Raw genomic sequence first — 17,768 nt, forward strand, 5'->3', positions numbered from 1 at the left:
AATACCCTCCGGCCAGTTTTTCCACTGTGCCCAAAAGATAATTGATGAGTATGCTTGTCTTAATTCTTTATTTTAAATGGTCCTTTTCTCTTTTGTTCCTTATTTTAAAAAATTATTTCCTGCATCATCCTATTAGGTAGTTGGTATCAGGTTATAAGCTTCTAGGCATTATGTTGTTTATACATAGCACTTCAGTTAAGTGTTACGTTTAAAAAAAAGTGATTAATTAAAGATTCAAGGAGGAATACCTTTTAGATATAAATATCTTAATAGTCATAAATGAATTTTGTTATTTTAAATTGGAGGATATCTGGATTGTCAAATGAGTCATGAGAGAACAATGATAACTTTGTAAAGATTCTGAAAATACCTTAAATGTCATTACACTATAATGAACTCACTCAGATTTCCTAATACAAAGATCTTGTTTAAACATTCATAAAGCAAAAGATGAAAACAGAAGTGACAAAACTCAGGAGAGACATTTTCCTAATGCTAAAGTAATAAAATAAAAATCAAATAAAACTAATTTAGAAAAATCATATACTTGACTATATTCTTTTAATTATAACTATTTTTTTCTAAGAAACTCATTCCAGGCAAAGCCAAAATAAAGTTGATATAGGAGGAAAAAAATGCTCAGATAAAAGGAAAGGCTTAGTATTTTAAAAGACAATACAGTTCATCACAAATACATACTAGAAAACACAAAACTGTTCAAACCAGCACTGTTCATAATGCCAAAAACAAATCATACGCCATGAACAGGAGAATAGATAAATATAGATTGTTTCATATTCCTACAGTGAAGTATAGCCATGAAGAAATGAATTTTCACTATAAATAAAACATGAGTAAATATAACAAAATACTGACTGAAAAAAAGTCTCTGAAGATGACATGAATAGTATCTATAATAAATTTAAGAAAAACAAGAAAATAATATATTTTTAGTAAACATATATCCAAGAAAATTATAAAATATAATGTATTGATAAACACAAAATTAAAGATGGTGGCCGAGGGGATATGGGATAGAGAAGGAGAGATTACCAAAAGGCATGCAGGTAGATGTAGATTACTAGTCAGATCCTAACTGAATTAAATTAAAAGGAGCCATCTGTTGTCCAATGGTGATAACAAATTAATAAGCAAGAATTTGAATGAAATCAAATTTATGCACCTAAGATTTAAAAAGGGAAAATGTTATTGAGAAATTTGAAGAGAAAGCTTACAAGTCCCATTCTGTTTGAAAGAAGTGAAAACCAAAAAGAGAGAAATATTGAGTTTCTATAAACAAAAGTCTGAAAATGAATCTAAAATGCTGTTAGTTAAAAACAAAATCAGACTCTAAAAATTTAAGATGGAAGAGGCCTAGGAAATTGTCTTTCCAATCTCATCATTTTCAAGATAGGGAAATGGTATTGGAGACTTGGGTGATAAATTAAGATATGTTTCTGAAGTCAACAGAAGATAGTTTAATGACAGAGGAGAACATCTAGGGCTTATTTTGAAAGATTATAACTCCATGCATCATCAGCTAATTTTTTTAAGAATACTTTCTAGTAGTTAGGGTTTGCCTTGTTATAAGCCTCAGTTCTTGCTACATACAGAAGATAGGTTTACTCTTCCCATTAAGATAAATATATATATATATATATATATATATATATATATATATATGATAGGTACACCTGGGTGTCTCAGTCAGTTATGCATCCTACTCTTGATCTCAGGATCCTGAGCTCAAGCCCCAGGTTGGGCTCCATGCTGGACACAGAGCCTACTTTTAAAAACTTTAAAAAGTAGGATAAACAATGAAAGAAATAAGGTGCTCGGCTGGCTCAGCTGGTAGAGCATGCAGCTCTTGATCTTGAGGTTGTGAGTTTGAGCCCCACACTGGGTGTAGAGATTACTTAAAAATAAAATATTTTTTAAAATAAAGATGAAAAAAATGAAATTGTAGCTCAAGAGATTTAAATAAAGTGTAATTAAGGGAACACTATATTGAAGATTAGTAGCCATCAAAATTAGTAACTAAAGAGGTCCTAGAATATAATATACACTGTATGTATTACACAACTGTGTTGTTCACAGCTAGAAACTGTTCATGAAGGAGACAGACTGAAGTGCCTAGGAACTCTGTCCTTGTTCCTACCTTTCTCAGCAAAGCCAAATCAAGGCACACTTTGAAAACTCTTAAATTCAGGGGAAAAACTGAAATGCATACTTTGATAAACACATAGTAAGGAATAATTATGTCGGCAAGGTCCTGCTTTAAAATAATGACTAGCGGCACTGAGTGGCTCAATCAGTTGGCCATCTGCCTTTGGCTTGGGTCATGAAGTTCTGAGATCAAGACCCGCATCAGGCTCCCTGCTTAGGGGGAGTCTCCTTCTCCCCCTGCTCGTCACCCTGCTTATGCTCTCATTCTTTCTCTCAAAAAAAAAAAAGAGAAAAAAGAAAAGAAAAATGACTAAAACATGAGTTGTACCTCAGCAAGTAGCATATACATTCACTCCAATGGGGAAAATATATACATGTGAATGCATATTTGTGCATTGTCTATGCAAGTATATAGACAGAAAAGGTCCACAGGAAAAGTGCCATTTGTTTTGAGAACAAACACAGCTTCTGATGAGTTTAAATAGGCAAAATTTTGCAAAAAGCATGTATGCTCAGTCTTGAAAGAGACAAGTGGAATAGCTGTCAATGACCGAGTGCCGGGGGAACAGAAAGGGGAGATTACAGCAGGCGGCATAGAGGCTGGATCATGGAGATGAGCACGTAGAATGTAGAGCACTGCAAAAGCAAGCAGCGAGATTATTCCCTGAATGCTATTTAGGCTTGAATCCCTGGGCTCTTTCTCTAAGAATATTTGAGGTTTTAGAGGAAAGCAAGTGACACAGACAAGATTTACACCTTAACAGTGATGCATCGTGGATTGGAGAAGAGACAGATACTCCCCAATAAAAGAAAAATAAAACAAACATGAGCCACCTAGTAAATTTCTAACAAAATCTCAAAATAGAATATATTCTCATCTGTCCAAGATGAAGAAAGAACTGAACTATGATTCCATCTGAGTAGTAAAAATCCAATAAGGTTATTAGCAAATGACATGTTCCTTCAGTATCAACAACAACTAACTAAGCATAAAAATTAGGACTAAGGAAAATAATTATCAAACATTCATTCAAAAAGTGCTACCAGCTGTTACAGATAAAATAAATGATATTATAAACTTTAGAAATGATGCTTTAAACTATAACTCAAATTCATATTACTACTATCAATTATTTAGAAATTGTTTTCAGGAATGCCTGGGTGGCTCAGTGGTTGAGCATCTGCCTTTGGCTCAGGACATGATCCTGGGGTCCTGGGATCGAGTCCCGTATCCGGCTCCTCACAGGGAGCCTGCTTCTCCCTCTGCCTGTGTCTCTGTCTCTCTCAGTGTCTCTCATGAAATGAATAAATAAAATCTTAAAAAAATGAAAAAAAAATCTTAAATGTTTTCAGTTATCTTCCTGTTTTTAACATAATTATCCTCAAAAATGAGAGTTATTTTAAGAATATTATATAGATTTTTAAAATAGTTAAAGGGGCACCTGGGTAGCTCAGCCGATTAAGCACTGACTCTTGATTTGGGCTCAGGGTTGTTAGATGGAGGCCCATAAGTGGGGCTCCACAGTCAGTGCAGAGTCAGCTTCAGATTCTCTCTCCCCCTCTCTCTTTCCCTCTATCTCTTCCCCTGCTTCTGCACGCTTGCCGGCTCTGTCTGTAAAATAAATCATTAAATCAAATGTAAAAAATAAAATTTTGAAAAATAAACATAGGTAACAGAGTTGTTAACAATGTATCAAATTCCATTTGCACCAGGTATTCCTTCCTGCTTTCTTTTTGTGCCTGCTTACCTTTTATGGCAAGGACTAACACAGTGTTAACATTCACCATTTGTGGAATGAACAAAAGAATAAATATATAAATTAATTTATTTCTACGCGTGATCTTCATTGCACATATTTGCTGAACAGAGGACTTATATGCTGCTTCTGTGACTCTGCATATCCTGTTCTCTCAATCATCATTGCTTCCTCAGTCTCCCCTCCTCCAGGTGAAGAAGACTTTTCCTCCTTTGAAAGCCAGGTTAAAGAAATGTAATCTTTGCCATTTTATTAGGAATTGATAATTCCACCTTTTGCATTAAACCAGCATATTATGAATAATATTGCCTTGAACTTTGGGTAACTGTGTATATGCTTATATTAGACTAAATTAGTTAAGCACAATAAAGTGCTGTAATCACATCTGCTTTCTATTATCTACCCTAGTGAAATGTTTCAGTGAATGAGCATGTATATATGTGTATCTGTGTATGTACGTGTTCGTATCTACACACACAAATATATGCATGTCTATACTAGTTTGACTCATATTCATATATATGCATATGTATTTGTTTCATTACATGTATTATACAATATTTTTATTATTATATAATAAAAGTGAGGTAAAATGCATTTGAGTTAAATATTGATGTGTAGATTGGAATGAATGAATCGTAGTTCCCTTCCAGCAATAAACTTTTATGGTTATAAAGAACAACTGCATTTATCAACGGTGTTCAACACTGACTGAACATTACCATCATTAATAAAATGCTTTCAAAATAAAGATTTTCAGGTCACTTTTCTGGAGATGATGAGGCAGTAAGTCTAGAATAGTTAGCTCTCAGGCTTTCAAACTTCGGAAGTCACAGATTCTTTTGTAAGATGTAGCCAAGAGTCATAATTGTTATCAAAGAGGTACTATATAGATATATATGTACTATAAAATATATATAATATATATAGTTATGATACTTTCTATGATACTTTGTCAGTTTCTCATTAATTTTACATTAATGTTCCCTGGTTCTTGCACATTGTAAGGATAGATATACATTTTTCCTCTGCATAATTTCTTATTTATAAGATGCTTTAAGCTGGGTAAGAGTAGTTTAACTGGTATAAAATGCTTTCTGCTGAAAGAATAAGGACTTACTCTCGATTACAACTTACACCTCTTCAATGGCTCTATCAGAATTTCAAAGCTTGAGTGCCCTGGTGTGTTCAGAGTCTGGTTTGGGGATTTATGGGCATAATTTTCTTCCTTTTTTTTTTATCTAGATCTCTCTTCAAAAGATGATAGGAAGTTTGGGAATTTATATATACACATATTGCAACGACAATGCATTTGTGCCTACTTACAATTTTGAGCAATATTTGTTTTTTATTACAAATGCATATTCTTCACCACATAATAACATTACCATCTTTAGGACTACACCTTCAAGTTATTAGCATGTTTTATCACGAAAGCTCTTGCACAAAATATCACATAACTGAGATACTTGCTGGGTCTCCTTAAATCAAGACCATATGCCTCTTAACAAGAAAATGATTATGTAACTGATACACACAGATCTTTATAAAATATGGATGCTCATTTCCAAAGTTCACACATTATTCTTAGTCAATAGGACTATTTTCCATCACTGTAGTTACCAGATGGTGGCTCCCTGTCAGATTTACTAAACTAGAGTTAAATACATGCATTCTGGCACCATATTCCCATGGCGGTCTCTTTTTTCATCTTTTCATTTTCTAATTTCCATCCTTTTCAGGTGGAAATCACTTCAGTAAAAAAGATAATTGGTTGTGCTTTTCAGCACCGCGCTGTTTGCCTCAGGTTCAGACTGTCTCTTAAATTAAGACAGACAAAAACAATACCCCAATTTTTCCTCCCCCCTGCTCTCTCATCGTTTGTAAATGTACTTCCATGAGATTTCTTTTATCATTTTCAATAAAACCCAAACTTTCTCTTTATCTGCATATTATTTTTATTTAATGTCGTTCTTTTACTTCTTCCCTCCCTAAGCCTCCCCTCATCTCAAGTCTTTCTGAAGGAATGTTCTGCAGCCTAGTGTATAAAACTCGGAATTACAGTTAAGAACCCCCCCCCCCCCAATAGGCAGGAAAACAATTTAGGGCACCAAAATCTTTAGATACCAATGTCTTCATCGGTGATAGTATCTATAAACAGGATAGAATGCAGCTTTTTCAAGTATGCTTCCCGAATGATGGTTTTATGAGAATGTCAATTTTTATTATTTGTGTGATTTTTAAATTTATGTTTGTAAATGCACAAGTATCACCCTATCCTTCAATTAGTACCTTATTTCTCTCTCACTTCAGCTTTTTGTTGTGTTTTTTTTTTTTGTTTTTCTTTTTAGGGCTCTGTATTATATTCTGGTGTCTGGATCCCCCAGCAAGGATTTGTCTTTCACCTCACTGTGCTTTGTGAATGCAAAGTAGAAGTGGAACACAGTGTAGAAGAAACTGCTACTCATCAATAGAATGAGGAAAGGAGGAGCAAAAATACTGAAGAGAAGAGACTTTGGATTTTGGACATCTTGACTTTGCAATCTCTGATCTATGTAGATAGGGTTTGTTACGGATCAGAAGTAAAATTACGGATCATTACTAATAGTAGTTATGGATGTGCCCTCCATCCTCTCTCTTTATTTTTGAGATTGCCAAGGCCAAATAACAAATTTCCACTGGAAGCTCAGGTCAACCAGAGAGATTCCAGAGTAAAGGCACATTACATAAGATCAGTGATTATCACTCATGAGACAAAGTTTCTGTAATAAAACAGGAGGATCCAGTTTTATGCATAAGAACATACAGCAGATGAATTATGGTGAATTTCCAAAATATAAATGTGTGATGATTGTTGTATAGCCTATAACAGACACAAAAGTCAACTTTTAGATTTCTGTTCAACCAATAGACTCTTTCAATGCATGTGAAATATCTGTCCATTTCCAGATCCTTTGGGAGAAAAGCAAACAAATCATGTACTCTTAATAATTATACATTATTATATATCAAATAAATAGATGTGCAACAAATAGATATACGTCAAACAATCTACTAAAAATAATCAAAATATCGCATGTGGCTCTCAGTATAAATAAAAAACATTATATAAGAATACACTGTAGACTTACTCTTATCAAATGTAAATACATTAACAAGTGAGATACAAACTGAAATGATTCCAGTATATCAAAAAGAATTGTACACTTTGATGATAACTGTAATTCCTTAACTCTTACTTTTTAACTTTTAAGAGGTCTTAGGTAGGTAAATAAGGCACATATGATAACTCTTCCAGGAAGAAAATAGCCAAGCATAATTAGAAGATATGCCATATATAATTGTTGAACATTTTTCATTTATATGTAAAATGCCAACAGCCCTAATTTGAGTCCTAAATTTTAGTTTAGAACTAGTTTAGTACGTTGACTTCTGAAACTTGGTTTAAAAAGTTAAGTGGAGGGCACCTGCATGGCTCAGTCAGTTGAGCATCTGCCTTAGGCTCAGGTCATGATCTCAGGGTCCTGGGATGGAGACTCCCGCGTTGGGCTCCCTGCTCAGTGGGGAGTCTGCTTCTTTCTCTCCCTCTGCCCCTATCTCCCCCACTTGTGCTCTCTCTTTGTCACATAAATAAAATCATTTTCTAAGTTCAATGGAAATGTTTTTTAAAGATTTTTTTTTTATTTATTCATGAAAGACACAGAGAAAGAGAGGTAGAAACATAGGCAGAGGGAAAGCAGACTCCCCACAGGAAGCCTGATGTGGGACTCGATCCCAGGACCCCAGGATCACGCCCTGAGCCATAGACAGACGCTCAACCATTGAGCCACCCAGGTGCCCCTTAAGTTGATTTTAATCCATTTTCCTTTTTTTTTTAATTGTGGCCATGTAATAAACACTACTCAATCCCTTCATTTATTCAACAAACACGTCCAAAATACTCACTACAAAAACCAGGTGCCGTGTTAGTTATATGTTAGTTAGCTGAGAATACAATCACATAGAAGTTTGACATGGTCTCCTGTATATATTTGTTAAGATATTATTTGCATATTAATAAAATAGTACACAATTATTTTTAGTATATAATCAGATTAAAATGCCTCCATAATAAAATATGTTCCGAGTTACATTTTGTAATGCCATGAAGACATTTCCTACATTTGCAAATCTGGCCAACATTTGGATGCCTGGGTGATAATTACAACACAGCTGGGTAATGGGAATTGAGACTTTCATAGTTCCATAGGAGTCTAGCTCTTTCAAAGTTAATACCATGGTTGAAAAATAACTTTTGACATTCTAGTTAAAATGAGGATATAGTACATTTTTGTTCAATCTACCTAACTCAGTGACCTCCCACGCTATGAAAAGGCATTTCCCACCTACATAGGTGGCCCATACCACCCGCGACCTCGTGCTTATATCCTGTTGCCATAATTAATTTGATTAGGGATGAAAAAGTGAATAAGCAGAAAATTCTAAGCAACTCTGCACTTTGAAGCAGTCAGGCAGTCTGCCAGGGAAATAGAAGTCTTCATGGCTTGGATAAAAAATTGTGTAATTCTGGATTCATCAGACTTTCACTTTAATCTCCAACATTTTTCAGCCTTTTGCCACATATCTGTGGCCTATGTAAATTATAACTCAGTCTTCTGTCCCTGAAAAAAGCATTCATTACGTATTTTTTTTTCCTAGCAGTTAATCTTTATCTGGTCTCTGTTTTTCTATCTAATCTCCTGTGCCTTAACGGTAACTCAGTTCTCAGGGGTTCTGGTATCAGCTCATCGAGCAGAGTAAATGCTTTGAACTGGTCCAATTTTTTAAACACTAAGTGTTTGTGAAGGTTGAATTAAAAAAAATAATAATTTATAGTTTGCACTGCCATGTGGGAGTTTCTTGGCCCTTTTCATTTTTTTAAGTAATGAAATATTTCCTATATTTATTCTCCATTTGTAACACAATCCTGCACTATGCCTTAACAAAAAGATTATGATTTTTAATAATACAGTTTCTACAAATTTCCTCTTCATTAGAGTGGCTTTCCTAAGCCTCATCCTGGCTTTTTGGGGGTAGCTCTGTACTTTCTTTCATGACAGTAATCCAAAAGGGGTCACTGTACAAGTGGATTCCAGGATTATTTCTATGCAGCAATGTAATCTAAATTGTATTGCGGACCCCAAATCCAAGTAGAAATCCCAATGAGCTACCAAAGTACACGTAAAACAGTTTTTAGCCTGACTCAGCTTGTCCAATCAAAAAATATCCCTTTGCTCTTCCCAAATACATCATCAAAAATAAAAATTTTTCGATGTTTTTCAAAGAACTGAGGAAGAATGATCCTATTTCATGACACGCAGTAAAACGTTCTGAAGTCCTTAAAGCAACTGGTCAGAAATCTTGCTCCTTCTCGCCCATCCTCCTTTCCTGCCAATGTCAGCCCATACTGTTGGGGGGGATTTTTTGGGGATCACTCTTTCAACATCTGTTCTCACCTAGGTGCTGCAGTTTGTAGGATCCATACGCACCTCAGAGCCATAAATACAACTCTTCATGCATTTTGGGAAAATTTTCCTCTGTTTAATCCCTGAATTCTTTAACTAATGAAATCATTAGTCTTCTTTTAGTGTTTCTCCGCATTGATCACCTTCTCTCCTGATGCATGAATTGCTAGATTTCTTTGCTCACCTTCTACATACAATTAGCTCAAGATTTTATGTCACTAATTTGGTTTCGGCACTGGAGTCTTCTGGCTAACTTGGGCAGCTGCATGCAGACGTTCTCTTGGCTGGTAGATGGTACCTTAGCTGTCCTCACCTTTTTCTGATGTCCTTCACCACAGTTTCAGTTAAAGAGACAAGTGGACTTGATAGGGTGTCTAGCCGGGAAGCAGCAGAGCGATGAGGGGGTGGGAAGGAGGCTTCCTGGAGGAGGCAGGTGTGGCTGGGACACCTGGCTCTGCGGGACCAGGAGCAAGCCCACAGCTAGCAGTGCCCCTCTCTCCCAGCCTGGCCCTGTGTCTGGAAAGAGCGAATTAGTCGGTCCTTCTTGCTCTAACCCTGGACACTAACCTGCAGCAACGGAGATCTCCGCAGTGTTTCTTTGATGCCACTACCAGCGGCCTACTCAATGCCTTGGCCCTCCTCCCTGGAGCACAGCATCTCCCCGGCCTCCTGCGACCCCCCTTCCTTTCTCGGCACCGCCACAGAGGTGGGCCGCAACCACTTATTACCTTCTGCTGTTCATCTTAAGCTCTTTTAACCTTGTGCCAGTCTGTTAATATGACTTGTGTCACCGCGTGAATATGATTCATACAAAACAACCCATGAGGTTGGCAAGCCCATCGCACACTGATTATCGCAACCTTTCTCAGATGTTCTATTACATCATTTTGATGGACGGAAGTTGTGATATGATGCAACTTAATTTCACTTCAGTGAAACTGGGAGTTGATGGTGATAACAGGATGACAATAATATGCAACTGACTATACAAAAATAAACCACCCAGATTGAAAGAGAGAGTACCGGTGCCAATAAATATCTTCAGATAAAGTCACTAAAAGAGATAGTTATGCAGTGTGAAGTGTGCGAACTGGGAGTGAGAATATTCTATTCTGCTTCAGAAAAGACCTTGTGCAAGTCACTTAGAACCTCCACATCGAGGGAGGGGCACGATGGCGGAAGAGCAGGGTCCCCAAATCACCTGTCCCCACCAAATTACCTAGATAACCTTCAAACCATCCTGAAAATCTACGAATTCGGCCTGAGATGTAAAGAGAGACCAGCTGGAACGCTACAGTGAGAAGAGTCCGCGCTTCTATCCAGGTAGGAAGACGGGGAAAAGAAATAAAGAAACAAAAGGCCTCCGAGGGGGAGGGGCCCGCGAGGAGCCGGGCTGAGGCCGGGGCGAGTGTCCCCAGGACAGGAGAGCCCCGTCCCGGAGGAGCAGGAGCTGCACCAACCTTCCCGGGCGGAAAGGGGCCCGCAGGGAGTTGGAGCAGGACCCAGGAGGGCGGGGATGCCCTCGGGCTCCCGGGGACACTAACAGACACCTGCGCCCCGGGAGAGTGCGCCGAGCTCCCTAAGGGCTGCAGCGCGCACGGAGGGACCCGGAGCAGCTCGGAGGGGCTCGGGCGGCGGCTCCGCGGAGGGGGCTGCGGGGCGGGAGCGCGAATCCACCAGCGCAGGCCCCGGAGCACAGGGCGCCGGGACACAGCCCAGGATCCGGCCTCCCCCTGGGACAGGCAGAGGCCGGGAGGGCCCAGGACAGCGAGGACGCTCCTGCCCCGAGCTGAGCAGATCAGCGGCCCCGCCCCGGAGCCTCCAGGCCCTGCGGACGGAGAACCGAGAGCCCCGAGCCCCGTAGTTCCTGCGGAGGCTGAATCCAGGCTTCCAGAGTTGCCATAGCAACTGCGGCTCTTCCTCCTGGGGCCCCACGGGGTAAACAACCCCCGCTGAGCCCTGCAGCAGGCAGGGGCAGAGCAGCTCCCCCAAGTGCTAACACCTGAAAATCAGCACAGCAGGCCCCTCCCCCAGAAGACCAGCTAGACGGACCAGTGATACTCCCCCGTGTTCCAATACAACTTGTTTTTGGCCACTCTGCACTGAGCAAAATGACTAGAAGGAAAACCTCACCTCAAAAGAAAGAATCAGAAACAGCCCTCTCTCCCACAGAGTTACAAAATCTGGATTACACTTCAATGTCAGAAAGCCAATTCAGAAGCACCATTATACAGCTACTGGTGGCTCTAGAAAAAAGCATTAAGGCCTCACGAGACTTCATGACTGCAGAATTTAGATCCAATCAGGCAGAAATTAAAAATCAATTGAATGAGATGCAATCCAAACTAGAAGTCCTAACGACGAGGGTTAACGAGGTGGAAGAACGAGTGAGTGACATAGAAGACAAGTTAATGGCAAAGAGGGAAACTGAGGAAAAAAGAGACAATCAATTAAGGGACCATGAAGACAGATTAAGGCAAATAAATGACAGTCTAAGGAAGAAAAACCTACGTTTAATTGGGGTTCCCGAAGGCGCCGAAAGGGACAGAGGGCCAGAATATGTATTTGAACAAATCCTAGCTGAAAACTTTCCCAATCTGGAAGGGAAACTGGCATTCAGATCCAGGAAATAGAGAGATCCCCCCCTAAAATCAATAAAAACCGTTCAACACCTCGACATCTAATAGTGAAGCTTGCAAATTCCAAAGATAAAGAGAAGATCCTTAAAGCAGCAAGAGACAAGAAGTCCCTGACTTTCATGGGGAGGAATATTAGGGTAACAGCAGACCTCTCCACAGAGACCTGGCAGGCCAGAAAAGGCTGGCAGGATATATTCAGGGTCCTAAATGAGAAGAACATGCAACCAAGAATACTTTATCCAGCAAGGCTCTCATTCAAAATGGAAGGAGAGATAAAGAGCTTCCAAGACAGGCAGGAACTGAAAGAATATGTGACCTCCAAACCAGCTCTGCAAGAAATTTTAAGGGGGACTCTTAAAACTCCCCTTTAAGAAGAAGTTCAGTGGAACAATCCACAAAAACAAGGACTAAATAGATATCATGATGACACTAAACTCATATCTGTCAATAGTAACTCTGAACGTGAATGGGCTTAATGACCCCATCAAAAGGCGCAGGGTTTCAGACTGGATAAAAAAGCAGGACCCATCTATTTGCTGTCTACAAGAGACTCATTTTAGACAGAAGGACACCTACAACCTGAAAATAAAAGGTTAGAGAACCATTTACCATTCAAATGGTTCTCAAAATATACTCTAAAAACTATAGAACACTTCTGAAAGAAATTGAGGAAGACACAAAGAGATGGAAAAATATTCCATGCTCATGGATTGGCAGAATTAATATTGTGAAAATGTCAATGTTACCCAGGGCAATTTACACGTATAATGCAATCCCTATCAAAATACCATGGACTTTCTTCAGAGACTTAGAACAAATTATTTTAAGATTTGTGTGGAATCAGAAAAGACCCCAAACAGCCAGGGGAATTTTAAAAAAGAAAACCGTATCTGGGGGCATCACAATGCCAGATTTCAGGTTGTACTACAAAGCTGTGTTCATCAAGACAGTGTGGTACTGGCACAAAAACAGACACATAGATCAATGGAACAGAATAGAGAACCCAGAAGTGGACCCTGAACTTTATGGTCAACTAATATACGATAAAGGAGGAAAGATGATCCACTGGAAGAAAGACAGTCTCCTCAATAAATGGTGCTGGGAAAATTGGACATCCACATGCAGAAGAATGAAACTGGACCACTCTCTTGCACCATACACAAAGATAAACTCAAAATAGATGAAAGATCTAAATGTGAGACAAGATTCCATCAAAATCCCAGAGGAGAACTCAGGCAACACCCTTTTTGAACTTGGCCACAGTAACCGGAGAAGGACAAACAGTGTATGTTCTCATTCATTTGGGGAATATGAATAATAGTGAAAGGGAATATAAGGGAAGGGAGAAGAAATGTGTGAGAAATATCAGAAAGGGAGACAGAACATAAAGACTTCTAACTCTGGGAAATGAACTAGGGGTGGTGGAGGGTGAGGAGGGCGGGGGGTGGGGGTGAATGGGTGACGGGCACTGAGGGGGACACTTGACGGGATGAGCACTGGGTGTTATTCTGTATGTTGGTAAATTGAGCACCAATAAAAATTAATTTATAAAAAAAAAAAAAGAACCTCCACATCACTCAGTTTCCTTATCTGTAACGTGTACAAAATGTCCCCATGACCTGCAATGATACCAACAGATTACAGTTCTATAATTTGAATATTTTTTGCATTTGTGGCTTCCTTTATCATTCTATCAAAAATAGTCAAACATCTTTCTTTTTTTTTTTTTTTTTTTTTTTTGAGAGGAGCAGAGATGAGGAGGGACAGAGAGAGGGAGAGACAGACTCCTCCTAAGAAGGCTCCATGTCCAGTGCAGAGCCTGACCTGGGGCTCGATCTCTCAACTCTGAGGTCATGACCTGAGACAAAGTGTCAAGAGTTGGACACTTAACTGACTGAGCCACCCAGGTGCCCTCAACCATTATATTCCTGACCTTTTAAGAACTTCCCATAGGAATGGATATATTTCACAAGAAAATTATATCCAGGGATCCCTGGGTGGCGCAGCGGTTTGGTGCCTGCCTTTGGCCCAGGGCGCGATCCTGGAGACCCGGGATCGAATCCCACGTCGGGCTCCCGGTGCATGGAGCCTGCTTCTCCCTCTGCCTATGTCTCTGCCTCTCTCTCTCTGTGTGACTATCGTAAATAAATAAATTAAAAATTTCATTTGAAAAAAAAAAAAAGAAAATTATATCCACTATTTATTGACAAATTTCAATTTAATATGATTAGTCATTATTAAATTGGGTTTTTTAAAGTTTGTAAACATAAAAATTTAAATTCCAAAATTACTTTGTTACTAACCCCCCGCCCCCTTTTCCTAATATTGTGGAATCTAAAACTTTCATTTACTGGGACACCTGGGTGGCTCAGTGGTTAAGCGTTTCCTTCGCCCCAGGTCATGATCAGGTCCCCCATCGGGCTCTCTACAGGGAGCCTGCTTCTCCCCCTACCTGTCTCTGCCTTTCTGTGTCTCTTATGAATAAATAAAATCTGTAAAAAATAAAAAATAAAATCTATACTTACTACTGCTAATATTACTACTATATATTTAGTAATTGTTTTATAGTTCTCAAAATTATTTCCCTCTGGTGCTTAGACTGTAAACAGAACGTAGGATTCACTTTTCATTTGGTATCTCATGTGTTGGAAAAAAAAAAAAAAGAAAGAAATGTGCTTGCTTTCTGTTTGCTTGACTTTGGAACAAACGTTAGGGAGAAGACAGGTCCTGTGCTGCCTGTATAAAATTTCTCTGCAGACATATAAGGTCAAAGGATGCTTGCATCAGAGGATGACGAAGAATCTTTGAGATTCTTATTTTATAAAATAAGAGTAAGGATGAAAATGAGACCAGTTAGAATGGTTGGTTTGAATTTCATTTATTTTTGAAACTGATTTATTATATTTTCATTATTCAGCTTCTGTGCTCTGCTTTTACCATTCAGTGACAATTTTAATCTTCCTACAGGTAATGAGATCACAGGTCAATTCTGAGTTTAATATCAATATGTTATCTGGTAATATGGATGTAATAATAGATGCTTGGTCATTTTATTTTCACACTGAAGAGGACTGATGATCACACGGGACACGGCATGAGACTTCTGTGTGTTAAAATTATTCTGATAAGCAAAATAATTTTTTCTTCACATAATTTTCAGCACTGAAAAGACGCTACAGAATACTATGTTGATCTTACGAATACTGACAATCTCCTATCATAACTAAGATTTTTGTTATTTTCCAGGTGGTTTTTTTTTCCTAATGATCAGATAAGACTACTACAGTGAATTTAAGTAACTGCATACGTGAGTTGACAGTCATGCACAACTATTGGACAGCTAGTTAGTTAATGATGAAACAAGGGACAATTACCTGTTCAGTGAGGAAGAGGCATTTGGCGATTTGTTTTGTTTCTGTGTATTTTAAAATTAACAGGTGTCAACCCACGGTTCTGTTAGAGTGGTCTTTCAAAGTGCAAAGTCCTGCCACTTACACAACTATGTCTCTATACAAACACTCTGAATCACTTACCTAGCCTTGTCTAGACTTCCATCCTAAGTGATAATCCTGTGTCTACACTTAACCCACCTTTTTCGGGCGTCATTTACACGAAGTGTTTTCAGGTGCTCTCTCAACCTTCTTTCTTTGTGGTTCCTCTCAGACTATGACTGGCACCTGTTAAAGATGCATCTGGAAGTTTTGTCAGAACACATTTTCAAACTAATGTATTTGACTTGTCTGAAGTGATCTCTTATACTTTGAACCTTTTAAAGATGTAACTACTTTTGTTCTAATTACACGACTTCTTTCTTCTCCTCTCAGTTCAAGCATCAAACTCCCAGTTCTCAGATATTCTAGGTTTTTCTGAATTCAAATAGTTTCTAATCATTCCATTCCAACAGCTCCCGACATGATAGCAGAGGTCTGAACCACAGGCATTTTTCCCTGCCACAGTGTTTATTCATTTTCTGTTTCTACACTGTCTTTTCCTGTACAGCTAGGGGTTGTCTCTGCCACCATTATTCTTGCTCCTGTCTTCTCCCAGAGTTCTTTCTCCAGTGACCCTTCTCTTTCTCTGTATGATGTACCTTTCTCCAAGCATTAAAAACAACAGACGGCCATTACCAACATAAAGAGATACACTTTTGCTGCAATGTAATGCCCTTTCATCAAATGTTTACCTTTTTATTTCTGTGAAAGCACTGCTAAATAATTGAATAGAACTACTACATTCAGACTGTATATTTCCCTTGCAGACACTTTGAATCAACTGCTTAAAGATATATTCTTAAAAAAAAAAGATTTATTTATTTATTCATGAGAAACACACAGAGAGGCAGAGACACAGGCAGAGGGAAAGCAGGGGACCCTGATGCAGAACTCAATCCCAGGACCCTGATGCAGAACTCAATCCCAGGACCCTGGGATCACGCCCTGGGCCAAAGGCAGACACTCAACCACTGAGCCACCCAGGCAACCCAAAGATAATATTCTAAATCAACTCAAGGACTCCTCTAGGCCACATTATAATTCATCTTGTTCTGGAACCCCCTTTTTATCAATCTTCAGTCAACATAATGTCCACAGTTCTTAATACTCATTCCACATGTATAACGATACCTGATTACAAATCTAGCCCATCTTATAGCTTCCAAATAATCTCTTTAAAACATCCTAACAGGCTTTTAGGAGTTCTGCTGTGATCCAATGATTAAAAAAAGAAAAAGAATATATATTTGCAGTTAGCTCCTTAGTCTAAAAAAAATAATTAAAATATTGACATTAAGAAAAGCCTAGATTTTGGCAAAATAACATTATATATATAATATATAAAATCTATAATTTTATATAAATATATTATATATGAAATTATATATATATATATATATATATATATATATATATATATATATATTTGCCAGAAAGTAGCACAAAATTTTGCTTTTGTTTCTTTACTAGAGACCTCAGAAAAGGGTAAAGGAAACCAAACATTTAAATAATAGTACTACGTAGTGATTAATTTCGTGATAAGAGAAATGATGCTCTGATCTCACTATACTTTGATTAAATATATAACTGCACATATCAGATAAAGAATCTTTATAACCAAGATAAAACTATTGAAAGCTAGAGAGGAACAAACTTGCTTACTTGGTTTCCTTCTCTGTAGCTTTCATGTTTAACCTTAATGATCAAGTCAACAGCCACAAGACCAGACTAGAAAATAGTTCTATTGCATTTCAAAAGTAACCATACATTCACAGCCATTTTATTTAAAATATTAAATGGTACCACTTACTTTTCTTAGTCTCAGTATAGTTTTTTTTTCCTCTAGACAGAAAGAAATTTTCCATTCAAAATTGCTCATAAAACTTCTTGTCTTTGTAATCAAGTTAAAACTAGAGGAAATGACTTGCCTCCATCAGCAGGATACCATTTTATTAAATTCAATCAAATGTTCTATTTACACACTTCAATCCTCAATAAAATCCAATTTTATTATTTGAAACCTATAATCTTCAGTGAAATTGAATAAGTGTATTTCACCAAAGCTGAAGTGCTCTGTTATATTAATCAGCTAGACATGATTTTATAAAAAGGTGGGGAGGGATGGGGTAAAGGCAGCCCTGGTGATGGTCTGAATTTTGCCAAACTGTCTTAGTCTCTATGAAGTTAATTTTTAGACGTAATGTCACAACT

This window comes from Nyctereutes procyonoides, unplaced genomic scaffold (assembly GCF_905146905.1).
Source record: "Nyctereutes procyonoides isolate TBG_1078 unplaced genomic scaffold, NYPRO_anot_genome, whole genome shotgun sequence".
NCBI lineage: Eukaryota > Metazoa > Chordata > Mammalia > Carnivora > Canidae > Nyctereutes > Nyctereutes procyonoides.